Source organism: Anas acuta, chromosome 13 (genome assembly GCF_963932015.1).
Source record: "Anas acuta chromosome 13, bAnaAcu1.1, whole genome shotgun sequence".
In the NCBI taxonomy this organism is placed as follows: Eukaryota; Metazoa; Chordata; class Aves; order Anseriformes; family Anatidae; genus Anas; species Anas acuta.
In genome coordinates, this window is record NC_088991.1 from 21,174,858 (window position 1) to 21,191,537 (window position 16,680).

The 16,680-nt window shown below is 44.9% G+C and overlaps 1 long non-coding RNA gene across 1 annotated transcript; it reads right to left on the reverse strand.

Moving 5' to 3' along the window:
- Positions 1-530: 530 nt before the first annotated feature.
- Positions 531-13,424, reverse strand: LOC137863911 (uncharacterized). The gene is made up of 3 exons (XR_011101215.1): positions 13,290-13,424; positions 1,987-3,727; positions 531-1,426 (listed from the first exon to the last, which is right to left on the reverse strand). It is a non-coding gene; the product is annotated as an uncharacterized lncRNA (long non-coding RNA).
- Positions 13,425-16,680: the final 3,256 nt, after the last annotated feature.

Here is a 16,680-nt window from a genome sequence, read left to right on the forward strand (position 1 = left end):
ACATAAGAAGCTCACAAGGATGACCAAGTGGGCATTGTTAGTAGCATGAACATCCTGGACAGGGTGCAGAAAGGGAGGAGGAAGCTGTACTGGTGATGGGGAGTGCAGATCCTTTGGTAGTTCCCTTCAAGATTAGCCATGAATGCTTCTTGCCTTCTAACCTAACTTTCTCATTATTTTTTTGATTTTTCTATATCTGAGCACATTTTGCTTTTACTGCTCTCTTAGTTACGGCTCACAGAGATTGATGACCGTGACTCCAAAATTCTAAACTGAGGGTAACTGAGAAGAGCTAATCTGCGTATTCATCAGAATGCCCTTCAAGATTGCAGACCATATATGATTTCCTTTGAGGGCTGCTAGAAACAGGATGTTTTCAGCAATTTTTACTGTCTTTTAGGGCGGTGGGCAATGGAGTGTAACAAATTGTTAAATTTGCACCTCCGCTTGCAAGCTATTTCACTACTGAAGCAAGATCATAGCAGAAACAAGGAAACAAATACAGACCTACAATTATATATATATATATAAATGCAAATCAACATCTTTAATGTTGGATTAGTTTGAATAGTGCTCTGCTATCTCCACTCTTATGACCAAACCAACACATTCTGCTACACTCTACTCAAGATAGTATGTCCCCAACGCTGGAGAAAACAGGAAATGGATGGTCTAACTCACTGCATCATCATGTTCGTGGCCACACAGCAGCTCAGAAATAATAAGACAGATCACTAGGGGAGAAAAATATTTTGGAGCTGTTGGAGAATTGTTGGAGAAGCAGTTTAACAGCTACTCAATTCTCAGAGAAAGCAAAATCGCTCACTTTGTTTAGACAATCTTTTGTTTTCTTCTCCTGAATATTTACAAAACATAGAATGGGATTATTTGAGCAGCTGCTGTTAAAAGCCAGAGCCACAGACTCCAGAGTCAACCAGGAGACACAGAAAACACGAGGCTTTGTCTCCACGAATGGGAGCTGATGGGAGCCTTCAACCCAAAGGGCTGAATTTTCATGAGTTCAGAACCAGCACGTTCAAGAATCACTACATAGCACCTTTCTGAGCATTTCAGGTCATTTATTGGGGCCAGCAGTGGCAAAAAGGGTTGCTTCAGCTGCCACAACATAACCAAATGCCACTGAATTCTCAGAGTACAGCAGCTATGCTCAGAGAAGTCAGAGTTGTGAAACTGCCTTGTCACTGACAGAGGAGTGAGGTATTACGGAAAGATTCACAGGAGGAAGAAACCACTATGTGACTTGAAAAGCAGATAATAATAGGCAATTATACAGGTAGCAAATAAGGCTTTTAGTTGCAAAGTGAAATCTAAGCTATTAAAACTCTTAAGTGCTTCAAGATGTGGGGACTGAAACTTGAGTTGAGTGGCTCAAAAGCAGAGCCACTTGCAAGGTGTGGATACAAACCTGGAGAAATCTCATGCGCAAATCCCAGCACAGCTGACAGCAGGGAGCACCAAGGAGATTCATTTCCCTTCCTGTTCCCTATCCTTCCCATCCCATTTTCCAGTGGTGTAGATAACACTCCACTGAGAATGGCTCAAAAGCTGTGCAGAGGAAAAGGATCTGGGGGTGCTGATTGATACTCACCTGAACATGAGCCAGCAGTGTGCCCAGGTGGTCAAGAAGGCCAACGGCATCCTGGCTTGTGTCAGGAATAGTGCGGCCAGCAGGACCAGGCAGCCGATCGTCCCCCTGTGCTCTGCTCTGGTGTGGCTACACTTCAAGTGCTGTGTTCAGCTTTGGGCTTCTCACTAGGAGAAGGACATCGAGGCCCTGGAGCATGTCCAGAGAAGGGCTACGAGGCTGGTGAAGGGTCTGGGACAAAAGTCCTGTGAGGAGCAGCTGAGGGCACTGGGGTTGTTTAGTCTGGAGAAGAGGAGGCTCGGGACAGACCTCATTGCCCTCTGCAACTGCCCGAAAGGAAGGTGTGGGGAGCTGGGGAGTGGCCTCTTCTCACAACTAACTAGCAATAGGACTAGAGGGAATGGCCTCAAGTTGTGCCAGGGAAGGTTTAGATTGGAAATCAAGAGACATTTCTTCTCGGAAAGAGCAGTCAGGCATTGGGACGGGTTGCCCAGGGAGGTGGTGGAGTCACCGTCCCTGGGGGTATTCAAGGAGAGGTTGGACAAGGTGCTGAGGGACATGGATTAGTGGGTGACATTGGTGGTAGAGGGGGTGGTTGGACCAGATGATCTTGGAAGTCTATTCCAACCTTAATGATTCTATGATTTAAGCTCCTTCTTCTGTTGAAGCTTACTAGAGACTAAGACAAATATCTTTAATCTACATCATATTGTTCAGTGTAAACCTACTTACAGATTTTAGGGCCATCAAGGAATTATCTAACACCCAGGAAATCTGTATGTAGTGTCATTTTCTATGCCCCTGTGGCATATTGCCCTCCAGTTTCCTGCTGGTATGGTGCTAAAGTAGAAGGGAAATTGTTTCCTCATGAATCAACACAAGCAGTATCTTTTACTTGTTTTATCTGGCTATTTTCTGCCTCGGAGGAAGAAAATTGTGTCCATGATCCCATGAAACACCCATGATCCCTGTCAAACATCCACAGAGCCCAGGCAAGGCGAGTAACTCTGGGCTTGGAAACTAAATATGAAGACAATTTTCTAATTATTCATTCCACCTCCTAGCTTTTGATTAGGCCTTGGTGACTGCTGAGCTGCACAGGCAGCAACTCCCACAGTTCAGTGAGAGCAAAGCACCACAGGCTGCCCGGGTATCACCGGGTATCACATTTGATCACATGCTGCTGCTCTTCGTGCTCCTGCTGCTGGAGCCTGGCCTGCTGGCTGTTGCTGCTACCAAGCAATGCTGGTGAGCAGAGCTAATTTATTGCAAAGAGGCATTGCTGCTCTGCATGTTCAGAAAGTGAAGGGCTGCTATGGAGGAATAAATAGTAGGATGTGACATGACAACTCCGCTGCCCATGACCTTAAAAAAGACTTAGCTTTTTATCAGTGAATTCATACAGACAAACGCTGTTTTCCTGCCAGCAGCTGTCTGTGTGTTTTAAGGGCTTTGTGTGCGTAAGCCAGGCGGCTATCTGCCCAGCTCCCTGGGGAACAGGAAGGCAAGGCGACGGATAACACAGCTTCGGGCCCTGGGTCCAAGGCGTGGAAGCTCTCACCCTCTTTGCATGCCCGGGCTGTGGGTGGGCAGGCAGGCGAGCGACTCCCCGGGAGGCTGGGTCGGCAGCGCTGGAGCATCCCCTCCACTGCCTGGGCGTCACGCTGGGGCAGCGCCCGGGGCCGCGGGGCCAGAGCCAGGGCTGCTGGAGCTGGCAGCTCTCCAGCACCCACAGCGTCCCGCAGCAGCAGCTGTGACTCGGGCACCACAAAGTTTCCCCAAAGGAGGCCTCGGCACAGAGTATGCAGGACCCCGCGGATCTCTGCTCATGGAGAAGATGGGGCTTTCTTCTCTGCCTCTGTGGAGATCCTCAGTGACTGAACAAGGGAGGCAGTGTGTCGTTGTTAAGAGGGAGCAATAGAAAATGTTTTCCTGCAGCAGAAGGGATAAGGTCAGCAGCTCAGCTGATTAACATGCTTGGAATCTCCTTCCCGTCTGCTGCAGTGCCGGGAGCAGAGCTCGCTGCATCCCTCTGGGGCTGCAGGACCTGGCAGGGCAGGCACGGCAAAAACCCCGGCACACAGCAGCCCTGGATCCTGTCGGGCACTTTGGTGGTTACGGCTGGCACAAAACACAAGGAGGGATAAAGGAGAGGCACAAATTTGAGAGAAACACAGGCTGAGGGTTAGGCTTAGGTTACATCCTGGCTTGCTGAGGGGCTGGTAGTTCTGTGCTGCCTATGGCCTGAGTCATACTCCAGACTAGTCAGTTCTGACTTCGGTGAAAGTCTGGATCCTGAGCCAAAATTAGGAGGAGAACCCAAATGGGCATTAGCAGAATTCTGCTCCTACCAAATCCACACTTTGCCATTGCATGCCTCTGCTACTTGTTGCTGGAACCGGGGACTCATCCTGCCCCTTGCAGCGCCTGACCCGGGCTGCTGTCCCCTGCAGAACCACAGCCGAGCGCTCCGGAGGCATGGACCAGTCTCAAGCCAGGGCTGGCTGGGGAGGGCACAGCTCCCCAGCCCCACAGGAGGACCCGCTCGGAGTTGGATAGCAAGTCTCCTGGCAGGAGGCAGGCCCTGGGCCAGGAGAGCCTTTCCCAAAGCCCCTCGTGCCTCCTCCATGCCAGAGTCACTGTGTGACCTTCCCAGTTCCCCCCTCCGTTAAAAGCTTGCCATGCTGAGCTGTCCAGTTAGTGTCACCTGGGTCACCGGCATCCCAGCCGCATGAGCTGTCTCGCTGTGGTGCTTATTTGAAAGGTCAGGATCTGACTCACAACTCCAGTATGATGATATTTCTGGCTTTGTTTTAATCAGTTTCTCCTGTATGTCTCATGCATTGCCTGCTAGAACTTCTTGTCCTCCCAATTATGGTGAAAATAGATTATTAATAATAGACTAATTCAGGAACTACTTCGGAATTATTGACAAACACACAATCTAGTCCAACAACACAAATTCCTCATTTATCTTCCTCAGTGCTGGCATCGTTATAAACATTGGACGAGGCTTTCCACATTGTGGCTGGGAGGTAGAGAGCAAGGGAGATCACTTCTGTCTGCTGCTATGAATTTTTATCTTAAAATCATGAGTTTTAATATTAATTTGCCAACTCAAAAAGGAAGACAAAAAAAAGCACCCATTGCTGGGAGCCTTTACCTAAGGGTCCCATTAACGTGAGGATTTCCTTTCTATTTCCAGTGAAAGAATTTACATTTTTTGTACCCTGAAGACAACCCCACGCTCTTACTGCTTTAGCCATAGGCATTCCAGTCCAGATTACATGAACTCCCAAATGTTTTTGAGATCTAATTCTTATTCCTCAGTCTAGACCCATCATGCCCAGCTATTTCACTCCTGAGATCCCAACAATTTAAAAAATGCATTTCCTCTGCAGCAATTTTATTCCACATTAATATCATGTCTTTTATGTCTCATTATTTTTCAAATGTTAATTCCTACCCAGCAGTCCTGTGAAGCACAGAAATTGCTATCGTTAACCTCACTTTACAGAAAGGGGAGAGTGGAAAAATAAAGTGATTTCCTGAACACAAAGAGGGAGAATCTGTCAATGTGGGAGTATGAGCTCAAAGGTCCACCTGTTGCCAGTATCCCAAGCCCCAGCTGTCCTTCTCCAGGTAGCCAACACAGTCCCACACCACATTATATTCACATCTTTTCTTTTTTTAATTCTACACAACCTTTTTAAAAATAAATTCTGGGATTCTTCAGGCATTAAGACAGTAAGAGAAGTCTTCCTTCTCTCACTCTTCTATCAGGCAGACTGGCAGCAAAGTCTTGAGACTTTCTGCATTCAGTGCCCCTTTCCACCAGCCTGAAGATGACACCATGCCCCTTCTTGGTGAGAGCACACTCTGTATGCATGATCAGGCTCCACCTCCGACATCTTTGAGGTGGGATGGGTGCAGGAGCAACTTGAGCAGCGCTGCCCAGCATCTGCATGGCTCTGCCTTCACCAAGGGTTTTGTGCGCAGTGGGAGCAGGCTGATGAGAGCTCCACGCACAATGCCAAGGTACAGTGATAATGTTGTTCCCTGACACAGTCATGGCTCTGACATGCAGAGATGGTATCTGCCGACTTCCCAGAAGCCAGGGCTTTCTCAGCTGTTTTTATTTTTGCTGAGTGACATGTTTGACAAATAGGAGCAGTTAGCTGGTTCCCAGCTGTCATGCAGCCGAGTCGCAAAGAACGTGCCGACAATGCTTGACACAGGAACAAAACAAGTGCTGCTTCTCAGCAATCGGCGTGTATCCGTTTTTAATGCTGCATATACTGGAAACTCATATCTCAGCTCACAGGAGACTGGATTGCCAAAATCTAGAACTCAGCTTGAGGAGGTGTCAGTAAAGATATTTCTGAAGCTCTGGACAAGCTCAGTCTGTGACGTACAATAACCCTGAAAAACTGTTTGTACAACGCATTGATTTTGTCACACACATAGGATGCTGCAGCCTGCAATTATAACAAAAGGCAAAGAAGAGTGTACACAACAGTTTAGGGTACACTTTTTTTCTGTCATTAGTGACAAATTTTTATTCAGACTTAAGAAAATTACCACATTGTATAAGCAAGCCACTTAGTTTTTCTTTTCTCTTTCTCCCATTTTATTTCAGAGGGGATTTTATTTCTCTAATTAATTTTGCACTTTTTGGTGTGTGTTTATTTTTCTAAGAAATGCATCCATTAAAAGAGTTTCCTTGTAGCCTGAGGTATGGCTTTACCAGTAAAAAAATCACCATAAAGATGCTGTTACTAACTGATTGCAGAAGGCTGAGTGGACTTAATGAGACTTCTCCAGCCTTTAGGATTCATAAATGACCAGGAGCAGACTGGATTGGGGTTGTGTTCCCAGCCCAAGTCTGTAACAGTCAGGCCCAGAAAACATTGAAGTGTGTTTTTCTGGGGTCCGTACTTACCCATGTGATGATTAACTTCAGATAGTTTGTACCTAATTAAAGGCCTTGAGCAACTCCAGTTGCTGCTGGAGGAAGAGAAGCAAGAACAGAGCTGCTCACTGCAAAGCCATGCATTCGGGAAGCAGAGAAGTGGTTCTGCCTCAGGAGCACAGCAAAAGGAAGGCCCACGCTGTCACCTTCAGCCCAAAGAGACAAACAGAAAACAAATACCCTCCACTGGTTTTGCACCAATCTTTTCTGACAAGGTAGAAGCAGATCACAGGGTCAATTTGGGAGCACTATCAAGAGGAAGTATTAAGACATTAAATGCTTTCCTGACATGTACTGAAAGTTAAAATCGCATTAATAATTGCAGAACTGGGTTATGGCAGGCTTCCATTCACAGGCTATCAAGAAACCCAAGCATGTAACTCATGGCGGTTTTGGGGTCATTTTCAGACCTTTAACTTTTGTTAAGCATTTGCAGAAACCTGAGGAAGACTCCAAGAAAGAAAGAAAAAAAGATATCTTTCTGATCATTCTACAAAGCCTGTATTTTTCTTTGACCTTTTTAATATTTGTTTGTATTTTAGCAACTGCATAACCAATCCAAACTTGTCTCCAAGTTGACAGAATTACTAGGATGTAGGCAGTTCTAACAACTGCTTGCTAAACATTATACAAATACAGGGGGAAACCATGACAGAGAGTGCAAGTCTATAATCTGCCTCCAGCTCTCTGTGCCTGCACTGCAGGCTATGCTCAGCTGAACGGGACGTGCCAGGCAGCAAACAGGAACTCCTGATGCTACCCAGGATGCTGCCTTTGAGGCTGGATGGAAACCTCCAGAAGTCAGGACTGCACACATCTCAGCACCTGAATAAACCCAGTTTTGGAGAAGCGTGGATCAGAGCCTGGGAAACAGGGAAGCAGCAAACCAACAAACGGAGAGCGAGGAGCGGAGAACCTGCAGATTCTGTGGGAGATGCGTTCGGCCCGAGAGCCCCAGAAACGGAATGAGTGAACAGGCTTGGTCTGTGCAGCTCACTTTGGGGTGGTTCCCCCCCCCCCCCAGCCCACGGGTGAGCTCCTGCCAGGCCCCGGGGAGCAGCGGCGCAGCGGTGACACCTGGTGGCCCGGCCGCGGCGCTCCGGGACGAGCGGCGGCGCCCCGCGGGGGGGGTCCCGGGGGCGTCCCGCCGGGCATCCCGGCCCGTCCGCGCACGGGGAGCTAAAGGCTGAGCACTGGCTGTGCGGCGGGGCTGAGGGGTGCGCTCCCCGAACCGGCACGGATCCTTCTTGCTGCTCGCTCGCCAGCGCTCTCCTCCTGGGACAAGTGCCCGGACACTCAACTGGGACAACCAGAATAGAAACTCTGGGGCTGGGTTTATAAAAGCAAGTCTTTGTACGGCCCCTGCCAAGGTCCCAGGCATATGCCACGCACATTCCTGTGCGAGACCGTGTGTTTCTTAGTGTTGTCCCCACCCCTCAGGCAGCAGAGGAGGCTCACTGCCCCCAGAGGAGATGCTCACAGGGCTCAGCTGCACCAGCTTGGAGTGTGTGCATCTCTTCCTACTTAGGTGGCCGTGCTGAGAGACGATTAGTCCTCTACTAGACTGCTAAGTAACTGATTCATTTTTAGATGATTTTTAGTTTCCACATAAAGTAGAAGAGCTTTCCACAGGAGGGTCTGTCTCAGGCAGTCTTCCTGTGTGGGCGTTTGCTGGAGGCAAGGGAACTCTTCAAGGAAGCAAGGTTCGCAGGCCAAAGTCTCCTTGGGCTTGGGAGGAGATCCTCCCACTGAGAACAACTTCCCCTTGCTGGGCAAATGATTTAGTTACACAGTTTGGGTGTGAGTGTAGCTGTGATAATCACTCCAGTTCTGCCTGCAGATGGCTGGTGTGCCTTATGAAAGCTTACCTGGCCAAGCCACTCAGAAGACACCACTGAAAAGAATCTCTTTTCTGTGCCTGTATTCAAATTACCAACTTCCTAAGTGTACTGCCTCTTTTCAAAGTGCATGGCTTTCATGTGCAAAGCATGTGGCAAGAGGGAGAAGGGGAACAGCACTGGGGTTATTGGGAGAACCAGAGAGGCATGCTCTACCACCGGAGCTTTTGGGCTTTGCTCCTGCTGCCGCAGTACTCCCTCGAGATAGATGAGGACACATGCATAACGGTGTCAGCCAGTTATGCTCCTGGCCCTTTAAGCCTCAATCTGAAACGTAATACTTCAGGAATATTATGGTTTAAACAATTTTAGTCAGTGAGTCAGTTCTGGATTAACAGCCCACGGAGGGAGGGTAATCACTCTCCCTCATAAATTAGCAACCAACAAGCTCTTTCCTTTGATGAATGTTGTTTTAAAGACTCATCTCACTTATTAGCTCCAAGCACACTGTCCATTAATCATGGACAAGGAAAAATGCACCCTCCTCCCCCTCATGGCTTTGTTCCTAGGATGACTAGCTCAGCCTCACCAGGAGACAAAACAAATAGGAAGAAGGGACCAGAAAGGACAAGGTCCCACTAGTCACATGGAGAAGTGGGGATCATTATGGGAAGGTCACCTCAAGTAATGGGAAGGATGGGAAATAGCACAACTGCTTACAAGACTTTGACCTAAAAATATTCAAAAACAGCTAAACTTTTACCTGTCTCCAGAAAAGATCCTGTGCCAAAATGCAGGCAGTTCCAAATCTGGGTAGAATAGGCCCTAATGGCCTCATCCTGACACCAGCTTATTGATTGCCACACACCCTCTCAGTTTCACATGACCCATGCTTACTTCCATTAACTCTGGCTATTTTACCAGTAATTAACTCCTTCACTACTTAAATGAGCTCATTTTCACTACAAATCTGTACCTGTAGTGTTCTCAGCAAGCTGTGATTTACTGAGGGGGAATAGCAGTTAAATAGACCATGACAGCAGGTGAAGCTGCTAATGAACAGAGAATTTCCTTGCACCTGGTTTGGATTTTATTTCTCAGTCTCCAGAAACTGAAAAAAAAAAAAAAAATATCTGATTATCCAGTCTGGGGAGGGAGATTTTGGTGATACCACTGAAGAGCCTCTGGGCTTGACTTTGAGCAGAAAGTCCCAGATGGGTCTGTTAAGTATATGTTTATTCTAACTTGCAAGGCATCATGGAAGGGTGGTAACTGCAACAAGCGCCAAAATGTGATCCAATCTCATATAAGATCTTGAACCAAATTTGTGACCTAATTCTGCTAGTTTCTGCAAACTTAGAAAAGTTCCGCCACTCTTACTAGTATCTATGAAGGACATATTTCAAATGAGGCTTTTACGCTTATTTACATATAACCATGTGCATATACACACACATTTTCAAGATGGAATAATTGGAAATCATGCTTTCTAAAATGTCATGGAACTAAAGAATGATGTTGCTTCATATTTGATTCAGAGCACGGGGAAGAATTCATGCCTGGTTTAGAACAACTCGTGAAAATGCCTTTTTTTTCCCCTTGCCTGATCTGGCAGATGCTCAGCCCTTTTAAGAACTACACTGCCCAGATGTTCTGCTGCCATTATGATGTGAGTAGCAAAGGAATGTTGGTGACTCATAGCTGATTGCGTGCTCACAGCATCATTTCTATTTATTCCTCATGGGCTTCTTGCCACCTTAATGTTGTCGCAGCTTGCACTAACAAACACATGCTTATTTGGAACTTAAAAAAACCCTCTTAATTCTTCCAGGTGACATCCATCTTTCTGGAAAGACTTTTTTTCTGCCTTCTCATACTGTCTCCAAATTTCTTGAACCCATTCTTCTATACTGAGATCCCTTTCTAAACTGCACTTTCATTTGTCAATTGATCATTTAAGATGCTAGGCAAGGTTTTAAGATTTACAGTCAGTGCTAATCTTTTATACTTCCCCATTTATTCAATAAGGTTGAAGACTCTACCAACAACACTGTTTCTAGAGCTGCTTATTATTACTTTAAACCACTGCTTTCTTCTTACTAAAATTTAATGATTGGCAAATCAGTAAGATACATTAAAAAGGGAAAATAAATCTTCATACCGCTTGTTTCACCACTATCAGCAGAGCTAGGATTTCAGTTTTAAACTTCGAATGATGATGGGATATTGCTGCAGCATCCTCTCCTCCAGGAGGACTCAAGACACGTTAACCAAGAGAATTACTATAGTGTGTATTGGTTAAAAAGTAGTATCTGATGCCTGCCGACACTGATGGCAAGGTGATTCCTTTTCTCCATTGCCATAATCACAGAAAAATTTTATAAGGATTTTTAAATCCCTGTTTAGAACTCATTGATATTTGTTTCAATAGGCTTTAAATCAAGTAATAACAGATCTGGCAATCTTCCCATGAACAACCAGGGCCGGACTGGATGGGGCTTTGAGCAACCTGATCTAGTGGGAAGTGTCCCTGCCCATGGCACAGGGGGTTGGAATTAGATGTTCTTTAAGGTCCATTCCAAACCAAACCATTCTATGATTCATTGGGCCTAGCAAAGCACCAGTAGTTTTGCAATCCTTTCTTCACATTGTTTCAGTATTTTACATTTCAAAACTTTTTGGGGCCTGCATTATTTTACAAAGTGCTCCCTGAAGAGGTTAAAGAAGCAGTTTATAGGTGATCATACTAGGCCAGCAGGCTCATTAGCAAAGGCATTAAAAGCAAGTTTGAATGTTTCAGAATCAATATAGCCAAGCTGCTGTGTCTCTCAAGCCTTTAGAATTGTCCATCCATGGGAGGAAACTGGGGCAAGTGCCTGGTTACACAGACTGCACCGGAGGAAGCGATTTTCCAAGGGACAAGAAGGGCAGAGGAGGAACAAGGTGCATCTACAGCAGGGATTAATTTATTTCTTTGTAGGCATGCTAACTCAGTGAAAAAAATCTTTAAACTGGGAGTGATGAAGTTGGTGACATGAACCCACAGGTGGGATCAGGCTACAGCAACCTGATAGGAAGCCTTAACTTAGGCAGCCAGAGGACTGACAGGGAGAAAAAAATATAGCTTTTCCATGTCTGTCCTAATGAAAGAAACACAAGCTCTTTGCTTAGAACAGCAAGAGATTCCTATACAAAACTATACAAAAAAAAAAAAAGGAAAAAAGAAAAAACAAGCAGAAAACAAGGTGTCCACAAAAGGAAATTATAAAATATGATTTTAAGTTTCTTATAGAAAATCTTCCCCTGAGGCTTATTCAGTTTAAAATATTTTTTTTTTATATATAATGCTTGTTTATATTTTAATCGATTCTTACATGGCAGCTAATGATTCCTTTTTCTGGCTAGATCTCCAGTGAAACAAGTATTTTCATAAAACATTTTTCAAGTCTTGTGTGACAGACCATTGGCATACTGGCTTCATGTGCTCTTAATACTTTCATTTCCTGCCTTAACTCCCTGTGACAAGTTACCCCAGGCATTTTTGGGAAGCTTGCAACAGAAGAGGCTGCCGAGGAATAGCAGAACCCCCTGGGATCCCTACTTTTGCCCCATACATTGGTTAGAGATCACTTCATCTCTAGCAAGCGATGCCAAAACCAAAATCACCAGGTCCACCAGCAGCACAAACAGATCCAGTTACCACGTGCTAAAGGTGCTCAAGGCCACTTCCACCCCAGACCTGCGGGGAGCCCTGGGCAGGGTAAAGTTCTGTACAGATACCACTGTGTGGACATTACTAAATAATATGGCTTAAGATCTTATGGCAAGCAACAGGTGTGAACAGCCTAATATAAAAACAAGGCACTTTACAGGAAACATGAATGCCTCGCTATGCATCGCCTTAGCAAACAGGCTAGAGTGATACTGGGGTTACTTGCCTCTTCAGGTAGCCACAAAGGTGCCACAATGATAATGGAGTTGGGGAGGGTGGCAGGTCAGGGGAAGTGTTTTAATAGACAAGTATTTTTTTAAAATACTTTTTATTTTTATTTTTAATTTTGTCTTTTCCCACTATCATAGGGAAGGACAAGATGATACAGTTCATTTGAAAATCTTGAATAACAAAGAAAATTGAACTGACATTTATACACACATGCTAATTATCAGAGACATCAGTACATCACAATGTGAATTTCCTAGAGTGAGAATGTAACAAAATTCATGTCGCTAGGTACCTTGCTTCAGGAACTGCTGTTTGAAAGCCCAGCCAGCTCCAGCAAATTTTAAAAAGGCAAAACAATATTTAATCACAGTAGTGACCATGTTCACAGTCAGGCTCCAGAACTGCAAAGGCTAAAATACAGAGTTAAAAAGCCTTCCAGGAAGAAACAGACATCTGGTGGGCAAGAGCTGAGATTTTTTTTCCTGTTAAAAGAGGAACTGAAGAAAAATTATCACATCAACTTTCAGTCCTGACTGTGAGCCTGAGGGGTGGAAGCCAGCTCTTTTTTAGAGATCAAGCAAGAAACAAAAACTCATTTCTAGTTACAAGAAGAGGTTTCCCAGAACACATCTAAAACCTGCTCTTGGAGGCTCAAGGCAAAACAAACAGTCCTTGAATTTCTGCTACCCAGCTGTGCCCACGGTGGCAATTGACAGTGCCCAACTTTCTCTAAATCTATGCTTCCCCAGAATTCCTTTTGGTACCTCTCACAACAGTACCCAGAGGAATCTGGTTTAACATCTGCGCTTTTCAGTTTTCTAAGGCAAACTCATCACTGTCTGTTCTCCTGCAGGGTAGGAGACCAACTCAAGAAACTGGAGGAAAGGCACAAACGAAAGAGAATAAACCATACTGTGGTTACAAGCTCACCCTTCTCTAGCAGAGCTGGGCACACTGGGCTTCTCTGCCTGCTGGGAGCAGCAGCAGCAGGGCAGCACACTGAGGAACAGGAGCCAAAGGAGCTGTGGGGTGTGGGATCAGGGAGATAAGGCCTGGCTGATTGGGCAGGAAGGTGCAGCTTGTTTGGGGGAAACACGCAGGCCCACCTGAGGAGGGCTGCCACAGCTGACAGCTGTCATCATAGGATCAGGTAGGTAGGAAAAGGCCCATAAGATCGTCAATAAGATTTGAGTCCTTTTCTCATGTTATTTCACAGCATCCATAACTTCAGTCTTCTGCCAGCATTTTGTGACCTAAACGTACAAGGCCCCTCACTAGAAGTCCACTTTAGCTCTGACGTGCATTGGAGGTGAGAGAAGAGGAACAATTCTGGGACTTGGGCAAAGTTGTTCCTTCCTGTAAAGCTCTGGCTTTAACCTCTGAGCCCTGAAGCATCTCTCTGAACAAGGATTACAGCCTGGGTAAGTGACTGTGAGTAATCTTGTTTGGCTGGTGTTTTTCTGAATTTATCAACTTTTAACTTTTTGATGACCTTCCTTCCTTCCCCTATTCCTGAGTAAGTACAAACACTGTAAATTATATGACTCTTGAAAGCAGGAGCTGGCAGTGTGTGTTAAAGCAACTGTCAGGAGTGTCATTTCAACTCGAGATGATGACAACCTCTCAGTATTCTTAATAATGCTCCTGAGTGCTTTTTTTTTTTTTTTTTTCTTTTATATAGAAATAACAATGGAGAAAAAAAAGGAAGAGATATGTAATGAGAATTGTGTAATTTTGCTTTTACAAAATGCTTTAGTTGAAGGCTTGGACTTTTTTGTATTATACGAAATGATCAAATATTGTCACTTGTGTTGATGTAACAAGAAGGGAGCGCTGCCCCAGAAGATTAGTGGAAAGACCCAACCCCACAGCTGGAAAGTCAAAAAATAGCCCGGGGGCATATAAAGCAGGGTATTATGGTGGAGGCATTAATGTAGCCATTAAGTTTGTGACCATTGTTATGCAACACATTATGTTCTGCTAGGCCACACCTGGTTAAAAGATCATCCCCTGCAGTCTCTCATTCTCAGGTAGCAGAGGCAGAGGTGATATGCTGTGAACACCAGGTCACAGCAGCACCTGAAATGCAGGCTGGCTGAGCACGTGGCTGCCTATTCCCATCAGACGGACCTGCTGCACATTAGGCCCAGGTGTATCTTCAGAAAACCTTGCTTTGACCACATTTAGCTATTGTACAACAACCTATAGTAAAGTCTCTAAATTCAGCTACATGGCCAAGAAATGTTTTTTAGTCCTTTCCCAAAAGCTGTGGAAACAATTCATGGTTCATAGTAACTTATGTATGGTCTGGTTCTGCCACCTTTCCACACACACTGAGCCGTGCCTTATTCTCCATCCAGGGCTGTTTTGTGTTGAGATGCTCCTTACTGCCTGTCAGTAAATGTGGGAGAGTCTGACTCTTGTTGCTAGAGACAGCAGGATCTGCAGGTCGGCAAAAGAAGAGAAAGAAGAGCTAATGTCAACTAATAGCAGTATTCAGTACTTCAAACATTTGCAGAACCTTTGCAAATACTAAGAAATTGCTTACAATATTGAGGATGATGTTATTATTCATCCACAGATTTTTTTTTAGTTATCACTTTTTAAAATGGTTCTCGCAAGACTAAGGCAACACCTCCTTTCTGATACTTTCTGCATAACGTTATGTTCTTAGCATCCTTTTTTCTGTCAGGTGATTGACGGAAACAAACCTTGCATGCATTGTGCTTTCCATATAAAAATATGGATGGAGTCTTGTGATTTTAAGACTAATGTAGAGGACTTGGGAGACGAGTGGACAAAAGACAGCATGTCCACTCATAAGAAAAAATGGAGAAAAAAATGCATGTTGTTCAAAACAGCCTTCAGAGCAGCAATCAGACTCTAGAAGACATTAATGAAAGGGGGAAAAATCTGTGGGATTTCTCTGTTTTAACTTCCCTGGGGCAACTGTTTTCCAATCATGGGCTTTTGTGTATGTTTAGGTGCAATGTTATGACTAGCAAACAGTCAGAAGCTGGAAAGGAGATACATTTTTATGACAGAGGACAAAACCCAACGCTGTCAACATTTGGTTCAACTTCACTGCAAATTTGTCACCTACCTTGTCTTTTTTTGGAGGGGTCCAAAGTTTTACATTCAATGTGTCAGTGGTATTTGGCTGCTCTGTGCTTTGGCTGACCACTGCAATTTAGCCGTCAGGGCCTATTTTTAGCTATATGAATAACGAAGAATCCTTTTGGAGTGGATCCTGAAATGTCCTGAGACTCAACAAGAATGCGATAGTGGCTCTCAGTGGAGCTTACTTGCAAGTGGCTTATTTGTCCATTTGCACAGTACCTTTTTTATCCCAGTGTTTGCAGTGAGTCACATTTCCTCTGCCCACTGTTTCCTTGTAAAAAGTAGTATAATAATGAGGTACTCTTTTGCTAACTTAGTATTCAGTGTAGGTCCAGGAAGTTAAGCTTTTCTATTGATTGTTTTCTATGGTTGTGAGTACAAAAGACTCTGCCAAAGTCTCCTCTGCCAGCCTGGCTTGTTAAGAGCCATCGGTGAAGTGTGTTTTGAACATAATTGCTTCACTTCCTTTGCTATCTGCACTATCACTTCTGAGAACTCGGGACTCATTGTAGTTATCCAGCTGGGCTGCATTAGGAACTCGAGGCCAGGTTACCTTATCTTATTTATTTTAATGTGTTCTTTTAACTTAGATACAGAACTCCTCAGATATATGTTATGTCTGAGGCCCCAGAGACCTGTGCCAAGGCGGTAGGCAAAGCTCCAGAATTACAGCACTAGCATTAGCAACAAGTGATTTAAACAGAGGCACACCATCAAAAAAGGATGGTTGTTTAGTAAATCAAGACTTTAGGTTTCTTGAATTGAGAGTGAACTTCCAGGGGCATGCATGTGCAACCACAAATAACCCTCTCTATGGAATTTGTTTCAATTGTTCATGTTGTAGATGACTGAAATGCTCAAAATAGGTGCCCACACTCATATGGTATTTCTTAAATCTAATCCCATTTGATATTATTTTAAAAATTCCGAGTGGAGAACTACTGAAAAAAAAACAGCACTTTAATAAGATATCTGTGTGTATGATAACCTTTATTCTACTTTTCATTCCCAAAGCAGACTGAAAAGTAATAAAGTTACCCGTCTCAGGTCAGGACGTGGAGGACAGACTTATCTCCAGAGTAGGACACCCCTTGCTGTCTGTTTCTGCGCTTGCACCAGACACCTCAGCGGACGCAGCGACAGAACCACTTCTAGATGAGGGTAGCACCAGGTCAACTGCTTGAACACCTTATTGGTCCTG